At 38.8% G+C, this 18,382-nt stretch overlaps 1 pseudogene; it reads left to right on the top strand.

Annotated features, from left to right (window-relative positions):
- Positions 1–828: 828 nt before the first annotated feature.
- Positions 829–18,378, top strand: LOC121317824 (annotated as a pseudogene).
- Positions 18,379–18,382: the final 4 nt, after the last annotated feature.

Genomic DNA, 18,382 nt, shown 5'->3' with positions numbered 1-18,382 from the left:
GGTCCTGGGCCGCCTCTCTCGATTTGATTCGAAGGTGGGAATGGTAAAGGCTCGACCGGGCTTATGCAAAAACTGATTGGCATTGGTAGAGGAATGCGCTATATTTTCTCTGAAATATAAGCAGACCACCCACTGCATCCGGATTAGACTGCATCCTGATTAGATAATAGCACTTTCACTGAGCTGTTGACCCCAGGAAAATAACTAGTCCTTGTGCTTATTGTATTTCATTATTAGGCGACAGTATGTTCATATTTAGGGTTACCTGAAAAAAAAAAAAAAACTGGCATGGTCACAGTTTTCAGCCCTAATGTTTTGTCCCAGTCAGAAACAGTTCAATAGTTAAATCTACCCAGTTTTGATATTTTGTATTCACATTTTTTGTAAGTACAACACTGTAGCAGTGTGCTCAGCAAGTTGACAGCACAATCATGCATTTTACACAAATAAAAAAAATAATTGTATTGATTACTTGTTTAATAATTCTGGTTATGTATTTAAAAATGTATATTCTGTTTAACTTCCTAGACCATGGGTATTTTTATTTTTATTTTATTATTATAATTATCTTGGAAGTGCCACCAGTCAGTTAGTCCATATTGTGTTTTGATTAAAAGCCATTTTTCACAGCTAATTCACATTCATGCTTATGGCTAGTTCGTTGCAACGTTTTTCCACAGTACAATGACTACCCTAGTTGTGCACCAATCCTCTGGACTAGTGGACCTTCTTGTCTGGAAGAGGAACTCCCAACCAACACTCTAACCCTCTAACTTGAGGTCATTTACTTGCAATTTTTGGCTCAAGTGCACAAACATAATATACAAAATGACCAGTTTGTCCCCAAACACAGAAGATTTCCTTAGGCTGAGAATGTTCCTTTCCCTGATGTATCAAGGTATCAAGGTTTGAGGTAAGGAAGTTTGAGTTAGGGGTAAATAGGTGGGTGTGGCTTTAGGTTTACATGACTTAGGGTGATAATATATTGATCTAAATCTGCAAACATTTGTTGTTTGTTCTGGTATAATAGTCTTGTTACATTCCACTATAACCATCCGTGACAGTGATCTCAAATCTGCAGACTGTAAAAGGTAAGTCATGTTTTATTTATTTATTTAGTCATAAGACTAGCACATGAAAGGCATTATATATCAGACTAAGGCTCCACTCCTAGTCCCCAGCTATTTAAATGATAACTATAAAGTGCAGGAGGAGAGAACAGTGTTTTGAATGTTTAAAATGCAAGGCAGAGATGGGAACAGTATATTACAGAGTACACTATATTCACCCTGTAGCTAGAATTATTACATGACAAACATTTGGGCATTTCTTTCCTAGATTCCTAGATTTAAAAAGCAAAAAGATGTTTAAAAAAAAGTGACTTGTGTGTTGTTTCTACTCTGGTTCTGACTGGGATAATAGGATTTGAGATTACAATTATATAAAAACCATTTTAAGGCAGAGAAATGCCACTTGCCATATAATGAATAATAGAACAATCAGCTCCTCACTGATGTTTGTCCAGACTGATCAAATGTTTAACATGACTGGCTAATCTGACATTTTTGAAAAACATACAATTTCAAATTAGCTGAACATTTTTGACAGACCTTTTAAACAAAACAATGCATATAAAGTATGAAGTATTTTAGTAGAGCAAAGGGAGTAGAGTGGTCAGAGCCAGTACAATGTTATGTAGTGCACAACCACTGTAGAAAAAAAAGGAAACTTGATTCACAAGTTAATACAAAATTGTATTTAATTATAGAAAATGTTTGTATTTTCTTTACAAGTTGCCTGAATATATGTTGTATTAGTATTATAGGAGGCTATGTGGTCCAGTGGTTAAAGAAACGGGCTTGTAACCAGCAGGTCCCCGCTTCAAAACCCAGCTCAGCCACTGACTCATTGTGTGACCCTGAGCAAGTCACTTAACCTCCTTGTGCTCTGTCTTTCTGGTGAGACATTGTTGTAAGTGACTCTGCAGCAGATGCATAGTTCACACACCCTAGTCTCCTATCCTATAAAGTGCTTTGTGATGGTGCTCCAATATGAAAGGCGCTATGTAAAAATTATTATTATTTATTCAATTACCTGATGCCTTTAACCAAGTTGACTTACAACTATCACAACAGAAAACCAATAAGTAGCTTTTTCTTTGCAACATTCAAATTCAATAGGAAAGATTAAAAAAACAATAACAAATGTAGCACTGTCTGACTGACTGTTGCAGTCACAACTGGAGTGCAAACCCTGACAGACTATGTCAAAACATGAATAAAGATCAAGAATTGAGAAACAGACCCTCAAAGTCTATTAACCTGTTATTAATTCCAGTAGCATACAGCATTCTCCTTCACACTGCTAAACAACAGTCTATGGAGATTGCTTCTACATTGCTTCAGGTAACTATCCTTAGGGAAACAATCGCACATTGTGAAATCAGTATGGCACAAAACGTGCAGTGTGTGTTTGTGTGTGTGTGTGTGTGTGTGTGTGTGTGTGTGTGTGTGTGTGTGTGTGTGTATATATATATATATATATATATATATATGTCTGTGTTTATGTTAGGAATCCCATAAAAATCCCTGTAAGTTCTGTTAATTAATAATATGCATGTATTTATACAGCAGAAGCTGAGTGGAGAGTTGCCAACAAGCAGCAAAATGAAATGATGCACAGTTAAAATGTTAGGACAAATATGACTAGTGGTGGCGGCTCCAGGGTCTACTTATTAATCTTTATCGAGTTGAGGCCCAGTTATCACTAGTATTATAAACAATGTAGCATAGAAAAACAGAAACAAAAATGCATACCCACATACTACACGCATTGCAATTATGGGGTCACAGCAAAATATTTCATGTAAAATACGCCAGTACAGGCACTGTACATCATTAAATCGCCCACTTATAACTTGATCTCTGCATCCCCAGAATCAGGATCACCCAATGGAAATAAGACGGTACATCTGATTTTAACAATACTGGAAAATACTATAGCGACACGGTAGTTGAGCACAGATTCTTGTAAAGCATCTAATATCGAAGATATGAATTATTGTCCACAGCATACTTGACACTTTATGCTTAGTTCCCATGGGGAGAGGAGGGTTTTGTAATGCCGTTGATAAATTGCTTTGTTTTTGATTCTTAGAAATCCATGCTGAGGTGCAGTTGAAGAACTATGGCAAGTTCTTGGAGGAGTACACATCTCAGCTGAAAGGGATTGAAGATGCACTGGATGAATCCATTGGAGATGTCTGGGATTTTACTCTCGATCCTATAGCACTCCAGGTACAGAAGGAGCTTATTTGGGGGGGTGAGCTAAGAAATAGACCTATATAGCGGATAGCGGAGAAAGCCGAATTGAGATGCAGGTCTTATTCTATAGTATCTGGACGTGTCAGCCACAAGAGTTGAAAGGCCCATTTTTCTCTGTCAGTAACTGTGAGTGTTAACAGTACCAGTGTCTGGTTTGCTCAGACAGTTTTGACAAAGCAATTTAGAATGGCTGACTGATAAAGCAAGTCAGCATTAGAGCAGTGCGGTTCTGGTTGTACTGTAGGTTGAAGTTCTGAACTGTGGAATGTAGTGGGACCAAGTTGCACAGCATGCACACCTCAGTGGTGTTGAATCAGAATGCTTAATATGTTTTTTTTTTTTTTTTTTTTAAAGCTACTTCCAATGCAAACAAAAAAGTTTTAAGAATACAGGAAGCTGATGATAAATATGAACTACTTTTTTCTTTACAGCTTCTACCTTATGAACAGTCATCTCTGCTTGAACTCATTAAGACAGAAAACAAGGTAATGCAGTGGTAGTTTAACCCTTTCCTTCCCCTTGTATGTAAAATATGGATTTCAAAGCATTAGGCTACAGTTCATACAGATTGTCTGTGGCTCTGGTTTACCTGTATTCCAGCACACGCGTTTTGACAGCTCAAACTGATGCTGAACAGTAGCACTTTTTTTTTGTGTGTACTCAGATAATCTGGTAATAACTCCTTTTTTAATAGGGTCATGTTTGTATCTAGTTAGCAGCTGCCAAGTGTGAAGGTACAAGGTCGTAAGTTGTAAGATCAGACAGTAGAGGCCTCATTGCTATAATCTTTTTTTTTTTATTTATGTTGTTTTTTTTATTTCACTTAATCATATCAATAGGTATCCATTACAAGTAAATCTGTTATGAATGTTCATGGAATTGTAAGCATGTATTGAACTACTTCAGTGCTAATTATATTTTTAGCTTTTGGCAATATCTTTATTTTGTTCAATAATCAATATTTGGTCTATCTCCACAGGTTCTTAACAAGGTTATCACAGTTTATGCTGCTCTTTGCTGTGAGATCAAGAAGTTGAAACATGAGGTAAGAGAGCTTGTAAGATATATATATATATATATATATATATATATATATATATATATATATATTCTCTCAACTGAACATGATCAAATCCAAAGAAGCCAAAGGTATATGCTGCTGCTCGATGGTACTCAGTGTAGGCTATACCTTCTTCTCTTGCTTTCAGCAGCAGTGCTTACCTGTTTTTGTGTGTCAGGGTATGTGGAGGGCTGAAACAAGTTATCAGACTGCCAACTTTGGGAGCAACCTGTTTTACTAGTTCTCTGCTGAATGGCCTGTGGTGGAACTCCCTTACATCAGCACTTTGGGCTGTGAACAGTGATGCACTCTAATATTTTCATCAGGGTCACCGAATGCCTGGTTAAAACTGTGCAGCTGAGCAACCTTCCACCTCAATTATGGTAGAAATGGTCAGGTCATTTGCAGCCTTATTTCACTCTATTTGCATTGTATTTAGTTATTTTAATAAGTGGGTCTTTAAGTGTCACCCCTAGGGAAAAAAACTGCTGGATTTATATTGAGTTAAAGAGTAGCGGTATTTAGGTCTGCCAGTGTTTAGACTGGGGCAGGCAACTCCAGTCCTGAAGTGCTTTGCAATTCCAGGTTTAAAGGGATAATTAAAGGCTTAGCTATTGGTGTGTTAGGGCTTGCCCTGTTCATTTAGTTGAATTGAATAATTAAGGACATAATGTAGATTTTAAAGCCTCCAATGGGGTGGGGTTGGACAGCAAGAGGAGATCACTGCTTGGTTACAGTACTATATGGTAGTCCCACCCTATTAGAAAATATACTGTATGTTCTCTCTTTCCAGGCAGAAACCAAATTTTACACTGGCCTTCTGTATTATGGGGAAGGAGGTTAGTGCTCGTTTTGTCCTGCATGTGCATTACCTTAAAACATCCACAACTGGGGTTCAGATTTTTGGGGTAAACCTGAAAAGGGCAGATTTATACCCCCTGGAATGGCAGGTAGAAACCCAAGTTAACCGGACAGATCCCTTCATTAACGTTGTGTAGCTATTATAAATCAAGGGTTCCTTCTTACAGTGATCAGGAAAATCAAAGTCATTTTTATAAGTTTATTCAATTAAAATGTAAATTTTGTGATGTTTTGTAAGAGAATTATAAAATAGGACCTGATTTCCAACTACACTTTGTGTATATGTGCAACATGAAAGCCGGAATAAAGCTGTTATTTAAAAGTATAACCCCTGTCAATAATGACTTTCCTTGAATCATGAGTCTGAGTTCTAGTGTTGAGAGTCGGATCCATTGATATATTTTAAAGCCCTTTCTTTTCTTGGTGTCTTCTAGCTTCTCACACTAGTGTTGTGGAGGGGGAATCCCAGATTCAGACGGGGAGGTTTGTTTCCTTTTTACAGGTACAGTAATCCCATTCATAGCGTTTTGGCATGCAGTGTTGAATTAAATAATTGCACACAGTAATCATAGTTTTTTATTTGCACTTTGATTTGCTATAAGAGCCATAGTTAAAATTAAAGCCATAGTTAAAATTAAATCCTAGGGTGAGTCTGCTGTTTTTATGTACTGACTCTGATTCAATTCAGAATTTTACATGCTTTCCCCTGCAGGAGCTCTCCTGCTTTGTAACAAGATGTTCTGAAGTGGTGGTCAATGTGGTGCATCAACTGGCTTCCCTTTACAGCAGCAATAAGTAAAGTTTCACATTTTATTTAAAGATGATGATGATGATGATTAATATATAATAATAATAATAAATAATATAATAATAATAATAATAATAATACAAGTTAATCTTAATGTTGTGATGTATGAATATATTTGGTGTTGTCAATTAAAATACCATAATAGTTTATTTTGGTGATTTTTCTTTCTGCTTTTTTATTATAGGAGTGCAACTAAAATTATAGTCCTCAGGAGTTCATTTTCAGGTAGAGCCCTGGTGGTTTCATAATTTTTATTATAGTCCAGGTAACTGCTGTATGATTTTCCAAATAAACACATGCTTTTATTAATTTTTGTATACATTGTTTTGTTTCCAGTTTCAAAATATTGTTTAGGATTGGCAATGTCAAGCCATAGAACCCCCCAGCTGGTTCAACATAGTTTTCTTTGCTCCTTGTTAAATTCTTTACCAAAACATTTGTGGAAAGCCTGTACACAATGTTGTCCTTTGTCAATGTGTCACACAGACAGTATTTGAACACCTGGGGGAGCTGTTGAGCGTGATCCTGACTCTGGATGAGATCATTGAAAACCATGCAGCTCTTCAGGACCACTGGACCATGTACAAAAGGTGAGGTGACTATCAACAAGTATCTACCCTTATTGACAAACTGTAAGCAGCAATATCAGAAGAGGCCTATCTCTGTGTGTATGAATTTCAGTTACGTATGTGCTTGCTGAACCCCAACCATTGATTTTAAGACTTTCTCTCTCTGTCCAGGTTACTGAAATCTGTGTATCATAGCCCCTCCAAATTTTCCATCCAAGAGGAGAAATTGAAGCCCTTTGAGAAGCTGCTGTTAAAACTGGAGGGGCATATACTGGATGGAATGATATTTCAGGTCAGAAGAGAATCAGTGTCTTACTTTTTTAGGTGATACTTATGAAATGGCAGTTTTGAAACATTTGTTTCCCTTTATTACTCTGTCATAGCTGTTAAGTGATTATAAAACATGAATAAGCCCAGGGGTTAGAATACTGGGCTATAGGCGGTGGCTCAGAGTCACTCAGAGGGCATAGTGCTCATGTGACTCTGTGGTTAAAGTGCTTAACTGCAGTGGAATGTGAACATGCTAATTGTTTCTTGTTTTCTCTGTCAGGCCTGTGTGGAGCAGCAGTTTGACGCTCTGGTTGAGGGTGTGTCCGTCTCCAAAAACAGCACTTTTGCTGAGGAGTTTGCTCTTAACATTCGCACCATTTTCACCAATGTGGAATCTAAACTAGGTATGTTATTTAATCAGAAGTGACTGCTCATCATTTTGGATAGCTGTCCTCTGGATATACCATATGCGCCCTCATTCAAGGGTGCACGTCTGTGTAAGTAAAGGTGCATTTAAACAAACCAAAAACGTGGCTATAAGTACACCACCATTTTTTTAAATTATCGTAGTCGTTCAACAAACATTAATTTGTATTGTTCAATGAAGGTGGATGCGACTAGCAGCAGCATTGATTCATGTGAATACATATTTGTACCCTATCATGGTATCTGTGTTCAGTTTAGCGATCACCAGGTGCTACAATTAGAAATAAAAAAAATGTTTTAATGTTGTACAGATGGGAAAATGCTGCTAATCGCTTTTAACTAATGATAGCATGTTCCTGTCTTAACAACACCGTATCTTGCAATGTAGTCCAGTGTCTCCTTTTATACTGGATAAAATGCTTAATTTGATCGTTTCATATGAATGGCGATAATTGATTATTTGTGGGAGTTTTCTGAAGCATGTTTACACTGGCAGGTTGTAAGCATGGTTTGTGGTTTCAGGAGAGCCTGCAGAAATCGACCAGAGGGATAAATACATAGGGGTCTGTGGTCTCTTTGTTCTACATTTCCACATCTTCAGGACTGTTGATAAGAAGCTCTTTAGATCACTATTGGATGTCTGTAAAAAGGTGAAACTCTTAAGTAATGAATTAATGGACATATTTACGTTTGCATTTATTTATGCTGAACACTTTCATGTATTTTTGTTGTGTGTTGACATAAAAAAAGACTGTGTCCTGACTTTGAGATTTAAAAGAATACAATTTTGTATAAGTTTAAAACGAATAAGGGAAATATGCTAGTATTTTGTTATCTGAATTCAAAACATTTTGTAGCCTTTGAGTTCGAGCCAGCTTATAAAAAGTTGAACAGTAACCACAGTCTCCTCTTCTCTCCCTGCAGGTTCCAGCTGTCACCCTGACCGGCAACATCATGTGGTTCGCAGACGCGTTCCTGGTGGCGAAGGTTCCTGCTGCCGCCAAAGTGCTGGACAAGAAGAGTCTGCAGGGCATCCAGGCCCAGAGGGACAGCTTCCGGCAGCAGAAAGCCCAGATGCTGATCAAGTGGGTCTCTCTTTCTCTCTATGTGGGTGTTGAGGAATCTGGGGCTACCACTGAGCCCTGGGTTGATCTATTACAATAATCCTGTCTCTAACTCACTGATTCAACAAATGAGATTAGACTTGTCATTTAGAACTGTTTGGCACTTCTACTTTTTTTGACAACAAAATAATGTTGTTCTGGATCTGTTCAGTTTGGCTGAATTTGTGGGGTTTTTTTTCAAACTCAACTCGGAGCCCTGCATTTTAAAATTATGTATATATGTATATATGTATATATATATATGTATGTATTATATATATCTATCTATCTATATATATATATATATATAATATAAAGATATATATTCTTCTCAAACAAATAATTATAGGAAAAATATTTTGTAGCAAAAGTTTTGCTTTTGTGGATGAGGAAAAAAGTTACAAGAAATAGATTCTACAATTATTTATTTCAGCACCAAAAATGCTAATTCAAAAGTATTCATACCCTGACAGTTGAGGCACTTTTAGCAATAGTAACCTCTTTTAAACAATTAGGATATTTGTCAGTGAGCTTTTGGCATGATTCTTTAATTTTTGACCATTCTTCAATGCAAAATTTTCCAGTTCATTCAAATTCCAAGGACTTCTCTTGTGCACAGCCTTCTTCAACTCATACCAAAGATTCTCAATTGGATTTAGATCGGGACTTTGACTAGGCCATTCCAGAACCTTGATTTTATTCTTCTTTAACCATTCTGAAGTAGATTTTGATGTGTGCTTTGGATCGTTGACGTGTTGGAATGTCCAGTTGCGCTTTAAACCAAGTTTTGTAGTGGAGGGTTTCAGATGATTGGCCAGTATCTTTTGGTATGCTATGAAATCCATAGCCCATAGAAGGATATTACCACCGACACGCTTGACAGTAGGTATGGTGTTTTTTTCTTTGTACGCCTCACCAGACTTTCTAGAAATTATAAATTTCCATTGGGGTATGTAAACTTTTGACTGTATATATTTACCACATGTTGTGTTTTTATTTGTAAATTGTGGGATTTTATAAAATAATCTTGTTTTTAAATCCGTGCTGCTCCTGGTTCCTCTCTGCAGGGATGTGCAGTCTTACTACATGTTTGTAACATCCTGGATGATGAAAATGGAGTCCATTTTGGCCAAAGAGAAGAGGACTGATAAATTTGCTGAAGATCTGAGCAACAGATGTACCTTTTTATACAGGTGATTGAAACATACGGGCAGTACTTGAGAGCTCAAAGTTACAAGCACAAACATATTAAATAAAAAATGATGTTTGTGATACTGTTTTAAATACAGAGGGACAAGTGACTCTTAATAGGAAACATATGATACTGCTCAGTATAGTTAGTGATAATCTGCACAATAGATATATTTTCCTTAAATAATAATATATTCCCCATGGTTCTAAATGCCTAAACATGAGATATGGTTATCTTATGCAGGTGTGTGCTATTCTTTCTTTTATGAACACCATATTTTGTGTCCCAGGGTGTCCTTTATGCATACAGCATCAGCACCATCATCAAAACCACTATTTAATCTCTACATGTCCATGCAGAAGCCCATGACTAAAACTTCAGTGAAGGCTTTGTGCAGGCTGGTGGAGCTGCTAAAGGTATTTCTTTATCTGTCTCTCTTGATTTTTGTTTATTCTACGCAGGAATCATTCACTCCTGGTGGATAACACACTTGATTCTTGTCTTCATTGCTAGGGGGCTGGTGGCAAAGCAGGTTGCATCTGCCCTTTAGGACCAGAAGGTTACAGGTTTGAATAATGTGTGGGTGTAGCAAGACATACTGCCAAATATAGATAGTAACTCGGTTTGGTGTTTAGGATTGACGTGAAAAAATTTGACCCAGTCATCCAAAATCAGACTATATTTTAGAAAATATGTTAAAAATATCAAAGTGGTTTTTAAATCGCAGTGTAAAGCAGTTTTCTTGGTCAATGTTTCCTCAGGCTGTGGAGAAACACTTTTCACCGGCGGGCGATGGTGGTTGCAGATTCTGTGTCCCACATCACCCAGCACCTTCAGTACCAGGCCCTCAACTCCATCACCACAGCCAAGGTGTGTCTGCGGGAGGGCAGCAGACTTCACAACAGCAAGTGCCCTAGAGGGGAATAAGGGGGTGGTGGAAAGGAATGAGCAATGGAGTCCCAGATTCTGAATCATCAGTTAGTGCAGCATGATGGGACAATATGGGGACAAGATTTTACCAAGTATATCTATGCAATATCTGTTATGTTTGAATGTTAGAAAGATAAACAATAGCCTTAATGGGAATTTAGCCATAATATAAAAATGATGCACTTTTCTACACTCTGACCAGCTAGATCCATACAATACTAATAATAGCAAGTGTGATTAAGGTTAAGTACTCCAGGATTAGTGCTAATTGGGGTGTCAGATTAGCTGTATGACTACACTTGTACGTTGCTAGATTATTGGTACATACCAGAGGCTTTTACAGAATTATTTGTTATGATTTAAAGTGTAATATGAAGTATGTCAGTATTGCACCAGAACAATTTATTACTGCAAGACTGATTTAATAAAGTGCACAATATTCTGATAAATAGATTGATACAAACAGGGTGTTCTGCTGATTAGGATGTACTTTGTTAAATTGGATGGCCACACCCTGTTGGCCACACCCTGTTCTTCTTTGCTTAAAAGATATTTCGCACCTGAAAGAAACGGATGAACAATATTGCTGGACTTCTGGGACACCCTGTCTAATGTTGCCCATGTGTTTCCTTTCTGTTTCCAGAAAAGAGTGATCTCTGATAAGAAGTACAGTGAGCAGCGGCTGGACGTACTGTCGGCACTGGTGTTGGCAGAGAACGCACTCAATGGCCCGAGCACCAAAGAGAGGAGGCTGGTTGTGTCATTGGCACTTAGCGTGGGCACTCAGATGGTGAGTGAGCGGAACTCATGACTTTGGTACAGTAGAGACCAATTTTCTTGACAAGAACCTGGGAACGCTTTTGAAAACAAGATGTTTTAACTCCAGATGCTTATCAAAAATAATAAAAGCACAGCATTTGTTTGTGGTGCTTGTGTTGTGGTGTTGTTGTTGACATTGTTACAGCACATATATACTATATATATGTGTGTGTGTGTGTGTGTGTGTGTGTGTGTGTGTGTGTGTGTGTGTGTATATATATATATATATATATATATATATATTTTTTTTTTTTTAAGAATTATACAATAATTAAAGAAAACAATGAGAAACTTTTAAAAACTGAAATCTGTGCTTTTCCTTCAACTCAATAGAAGACTTTTAAAGACGAAGAACTGCTCCCCCTGCAGTTGGTCCTGAAGAAGCTGGACCTAATTAGTGAGCTGAGAGAGAGGTAATTTCTACCTTGTTGTGTATGTGTCTACAGTATCATGGATTCACCTGTGAATGTTCAGCAACCTCCTGTTCTTTTCCCATTCAGAGTTAAGATTCAGTGTGACTGCAGCTTCCTGTATTGGCACCGGGCAGTGTTCCCCATTTACCTGGATGATGTTTATGACCATGCAGTGGATGCAGCTAGGATACATGTAAGTTTCCTATTCCTTTAAAAAGTAAAACCATATGATTTAGTCAGGAAATAAAACTCATTGCTTGTAGCTCGCTATCAATTAATTTCAATCCTATAGATAGAGCAGATTGACACATAGAAATGCCTTGTGAAATAGGCCTCAGGCCATAAAGCAGTGTTTAACTAATAGTGGAGTGGCGGTGTGCAGCTAATCCAGGACTCGGTTCTGTTTCTGTTTTAGCCAGTATATGTTCAGTGCCTTCAGGGACTGTGTTCCTGCGATGCTACACGCCAAACACCTGGAGTCCTGCGAGCAGCTTTTGGAGAACTACAACCTGGAGATCATGGATGTCTTCAAGGAGGTAACGAGAACAACAATAAAGCACACGCCTCTACTACTGTGTGTAGCCCACACACTGCGTAAAGTTGACTGAACTTTTTTTTTCTGTCATTAGACATTTTAGTAGTATTGTTTCTTTCATTTTGTGCATTTTTAGATAGCTAGATGTGCAGATCACTCTGGATGGATCTTGCAGGAATACAAACCAATAAATACATCTAGAGCAGGGCTACTCAATCCAGGTCCTGGAGGGACGCTATCCCTCCTGGATTTTGTTCCAACTGTACCCTAAATTACTTAATTGGACCAATTAAGTGCTTATTTGAAGCGTAATTGGTCTAATTAATCAATTTAGTGTACAGTTGGAACAAAAACCAGGAGGGACAGCTGCCCTCCAGGACCAGGATTGAGTAGCCCTGCTCTAGATGTATTTATTGGTTTGTATTCCTGCAAAATCCACCCAGAGTGATCTGCACATCTAGCTATCTAAAAATGCACAAAATGAAAGAAACAATACTACTAAAATGTCTAATAAGAAAGAAAAAAAAAGTATTGTATAGTATTGAGTATGCCTTTATTATATTGATCTTAGCAACAAACAAACATCTGTAGCAGTTTGAAAGTCATTGGACAGGTAAAACAGATTGTAGTATCGGTTGTGAAATGGTTTTTTGCAATTTGCTGTTGGTATCCACTAGAGCAGGGGTGGGCAATTCCGGTCCTGGAGGGTGTCCCTCCTGGTGTTTGTTCCAACTGACCAGTTAAGCTTCTGATAAGCACTTAATTGGTTCAGTTAAGTAATTTAGGGTACAGTTGGAACAAAAAGCAGGGGGGACACCAGCCCTCCAGGACTGGAATTGCCCACCCATGCACTAGAGGAACTAATGAGGGTATGTTTTCTTCCTACCGGAAGTGTTCTAAAGATATGTCGTGTTCTTCTCCTGCATTACAGCACCTACTGGACAAGCTGTGCAAGGAGATTGAGAAAGACCTCCGTCTCTCTGTGCACACTCACCTGAAGCTGGATGACAGGAACCCCTTCAAGGTGGGAATGAAAGACCTGGCTCACTTCTTCTATCTCAAGCCAATCCGATTCTTCAGCTGCTTTATCGACATCAAAGGTACTCCTCACCTACAACCCAGTATTACAGGAAACTAGCTCTGTTGTGTCTCAGCCCAATATAATTCAGATAACTGCTGTTATAATTCAGATAACTACTGGCAATAAAACTGAAAGATTAAATGTTTTTTTGCCCTAAGAAGTTAGCAAACTTTTATTATTCTTCATGTGTCAGTTGCAGCATATGTGATGCATTACCTGGACAAGACGTTCTACAACCTGACTACAGTGGCTCTACACGACTGGGCCACCTACAGCGAGATGAGGAACCTGGCCACCCAGCGCTATGGGCTCATGATGACTGAGGCACACCTCCCCAGCCAGACCCTGGAGCAGGTGGGTGGAGGAGGGAGAAGCTGAATTGGGACTGCATAGGGGGTGACATGTAAAGTTAAAGGTTCAAATTAACTGATTTTCTGTGCAATGTTGATTTCAAAACCATGCTGTCAGTTTCAATGCAGTCTACACTCATGTAGCCATATCTTGATTACACCGTGTAACAATTGTTTTGTTTTTTTTTGGGTTCCTGGGTATTAAGTGTTATTTCCTAATTGCTTATGCCTCAAAAGTATAGAAAATGGCTATTATTCCCCACAAACTTTGCTTTTGTGACCAGGACAGTGGTATTTTGAAATTTACCTATTTTCCAGAACATTCCAGATAGATTCAGTGCTGAGTAAACTTGGAATAACTTCTAGAACTTTCTAGAACTTTCCAGTAATATAAATAGTAGTATAAATACAGGGGCCTTAAGCCCACCAGTTCAGTTTAGTTCCAGCTGCCTAAGTGGATACATATCTGCATTTTTCTGAGATGGCATCAAGAGGCTGCAATGGTGGCATTCCTGATGGGTCTCCAAGGCGGTTTTACCAAGTTTCCCTGCTATCTTTGCCTTTGGGACAGCAGGGACACCAAGGCGCACTACCACAGGCGGGACTGGCCACAGCATACCGCGTTCTCTGTGGGGAGGAACAACGTCAAGTGGGAGCCACTGGTGGACCCCCGGAAGGTGCTGATGCCACCAATGCACATCAAATTGGGCCTTATGAAACAATTTGTCAGAGCTCTAGATAAGGAGTCGGCAGCCTTCAAGTACCTTCAAGACTTCTTCCCTAAGCTGTCTGAGGCAAAGGTCAAAGCCGGTGTCTTCGTCGGACCACAGGTAAAGATGATCCTGGAGTGCAGTGAATTCCCCAAGAAGCTCACTAGTAAGGAGAAAGCGGCTTGGAACAGCTTTGTCTCAGTGGTTCGGGGCTTCCTGGGCAATCACAAGGCCGAAAACTGTGGAGCTGGTTGAGTCTCTGGTGAAGAACTACGGAACAATGGGCTGTAGGATGTCCCTTAAAGTCCATATCCTTGATGCTCATCTTGATAAATTCAAGGAGAACATGGGAGCGTACTCGGAGGAGCAAGGCGAGCGCTTCCACCAGGATATACTGGACTTTGAACGCCGCTACCAAGGACTGTATAACGAGAACATGATGGGAGACTACATTTGGGGGCTGATTCGTGAAAGTAATTTAAAGTATAATCGTAAATCTCAAAAAACTACTCACTTCTAAATCTTTTGTAGTCATTTTTGTATTGCTTTAGTATAAATACATGTTACTTTGGATTCATATGTTGTTTTTTTCTGACTTTATGTGAACGAAAAGACCGTTTTCTCATTGGAAATAGGTACATTTCAAAATATCACTGCCCTGGTCACAAAAGCAAAGTTTGTGGGGAATAATAGCCATTTTCTATACTTTTGAGGCATAAGCAATTAGGAAATAACACTTACTACCCAGGAACAAAAATTGTGTTACATAGTGTTATCTGTCGCACACTTATGTATGTCATAGCAGACATCAGTACATGCATCAAGATAGCTGTCACTCATTTAACCAGACCTTAATTTGCAACAATGGGTGACACATAACTGGTTATTGACTGTGATAATACTTCATATATCGCTGTAGTTACTTCAGTGCAATAAGGTGTTGTGCTAGAACACCCAGACTTGTGTGTTCTGTTCAGTTCAGTTCAAGTAATGGGATAGATAACAGCTATTACACTTGTTTCAGGGTTTGGATGTGCTGGAGATCATGAGAAACATCCATGTCTTTGTGTCACGCTATCTTTATAACCTCAACAACCAGGTGAGTTTTTTTTTCATTTAAATTTTATGTTTTGTATTATATGGCCTCATTAAATTGATGCTTTTTTAATTCTTATTCACAGATCTTCATCGAAAGGACAAGCAATAACAAGCATCTCAACACCATCAACATCCGGCACATTGCCAACTCCATCCGAACACACGGCACGGGGATCATGAACACAACGGTAAGGGGCTGTTGTAGGGAGGCTATGTGTATTTGCTGTTCAAAGCTTGTGAATTTGGATGTGTGCACACCTTGAGTACAGTGATCAAGCTTGTGAACTGCTCTTGAAATCCTCTCAACAGGTCAATTTCACCTACCAGTTCCTGCACAAGAAGTTTTACATATTCAGCCAGTTCATGTACGATGAGCACATCAAGTCGAGGCTAATCAAGGACATTCGATTCTTCAGGGAAACCAAGGACCAAACTTCTATATGATTGTCCCTCCCTTGGTAAGAACATGCCTGTACTACTGAACTTTAATTGCTGGGCTTGGGTGGGAATATCTCTTTATGCTTCTCTAGGTAGGACTTTCTTTTGCACTTTTACTGTCACATTTAGGGGTGTGGGTTGGTGTTTGAGGGAAAGAAAGTACTAAACTGTGATGCAACTTTAGTAGTGTGCTTTTATAAAATATGTGACCCAAGGCTTGAGTTAATCTTTTTGCTAGTCCAGTGCAGTCACTTATGAAATCGGTTACTTTGTGTTTCTTTCAGACTGTTAACTTTGCAGAACATTCCATTAGCTGCAAGGAGAAGCTGAACAAAAAGAATAAAGTAGGAGCTGCCTTCACAGATGATGGTTTTGCTATGGGTGAGTTTGTAGAAATCCTGAGTTTTCCTGGGTATGACAGGACTAAACTGAGGCTGTACTAGATGCAGCATTACAATAGTCTGATAATCATTGTTCCTGTTGTTGCAGGGGCTGTAGCTGCTTAAGAGATCAGTTACTGCAGACTGAAATGATGTATTACTTGACCTAGTGCAGGCCTCATCTTTTCTTATACCTGTGTGCTCGTTGCAGGTGTTGCCTACATACTGAAGCTGCTGGATCAGTACCAGGAGTTTGACTCCCTGCATTGGTTGCAAGCTGTCCGGGAGAAGTATTTACGTGAGATGAAGGCTGTGGTCAAGGAGCAGAATGTCCAGGCCACCAGTCAGGATGATAAACTGATGCAAACCATGAACCTCACACAGAAGAGACTTGATGTCTCCTTACAGGTAGAAATAAAAACTTTCCCTTTATAAAAAAGTGGGCTAAAGTAGCTCAGTGGTTGTAATCCTGTGCTGCCTGGATTACAGAAGTTAATTGATAAATGCGCTTGGTTGAAGGGCATTTGTCTGCTAATCACGTTTTGCCAAACAGATTTTACAGATCTAAACTGCTTTCTTTTATTTTCAGGAATTTGAGCTGCTTTACTTCTCACTAAGCAGCGCCAGGATTTTCTTCAGGGCGGACAAAACGGCAGCAGAGGAAAACCAGGAGAAGAAAGACAAGGGTGAGTTACAAATTAGGACATTTACTTCAGTAATGGGACACAGCTTAGAGGAGCTCTGCAGTCAAACCAGGGCCCTTTTAAGGTTCACCCCTTGGTTGCATTAAGAGACCACTACAGTCTTTTTAATCAGAAATTGGGTATATATATCTTATAATGTAAGCGGCTCACAATGAAGTGGAATAATATGACAGAGTTGTTGTTGTCAACCTCTTTGGTTTTAGAATGTATTGGTGGTAGTTGCCAAAGGGAAATCAGGCTTACCTCACCTGTGGAAAGGAATTCTTCAGTTCATGAGACATTAGTTAGTGTAGTATTGTTATATTTAGATACACACACCCTTAAGTAGGATGACATTTATAACTTTGATTACTATTTGTTAGTTGATTTGTTCTGTGAAAGGTTGGTCTGTCTGACTTAAAAAAATAAATAAAATAAAAACAATAATATTAATTTTAAAACAAATCTCTAGATTGTTGGCAGGAATAACTTTTGTATGTTCCTTTTAGATGAAGTATCCAAAACAGGCAATGGTGACTCATGTAGCAGTTCATCCACTGATCCCATTATGAAATGAAGCAGAGATCTGAGCAACGTTGAACTGGGAATCCATTCCTCAGATGCAGTGTTTGAAGCCACTACACAGCTCTGTATTGGTATGCTGACACTGTGGAGCTTCAAAATGACTCCTGTCTAGAGACTTCCACATGTGCGGAGAGTTTGGAGAGCACATAGCACTAACTTGGTTTCAGGTACCTTTAAAAGAAAAACCTGAATCGGGCATAAACAAGCAGACACTTTGAAGGGTGATCCTGCTGATGAAGGTTCTGCTCTTGATGAACCCCAGAGCAGTTTCTGTACTGCCAGCCTGTTCCCAGCAGGGGGTGCTTGTGAGCACAGCACTGTAGGAAGTCCCCAGCAATCAAGGGGAACTGTTTTGACAGACCTGCTCCCATTTGCTCCTTCATTACGTTGTCTGTTTTTGCTGAACAGTACAAATGTCGCTACCCCTTATCTTTTTGTATTTTTGAATAACCAGTTAAGTTGTATTAACATAAGGGGACTATGAAACTGACAAAGACAGCACAAAATGGCCAAGTACTTTGTGATCTGCTGCTGTCCAAAATAGGTTTGCTACTCCTCTTTTTTCCCCCAGATTAAATAGTTTGCTAAAACAAAGTTAAGTCATCTTGATTTATAGTCAGGATCTCTGTGTTGATAATAATTACCATCACAGAAATTATAATCCTATATCTAAAGTCTATCATCACCACATTGTCATGGTTTAATTAAAATATTTCTCCAATAAAACATGGTGTTTCTGTAATGGTGT

The sequence above is a fragment of the Polyodon spathula genome, chromosome 7 (assembly GCF_017654505.1).
Source record: "Polyodon spathula isolate WHYD16114869_AA chromosome 7, ASM1765450v1, whole genome shotgun sequence".
NCBI lineage: Eukaryota > Metazoa > Chordata > Actinopteri > Acipenseriformes > Polyodontidae > Polyodon > Polyodon spathula.
Note: the sequence above shows the minus strand (reverse complement) of the source record. Positions and strands in the feature narration are given on the sequence as shown.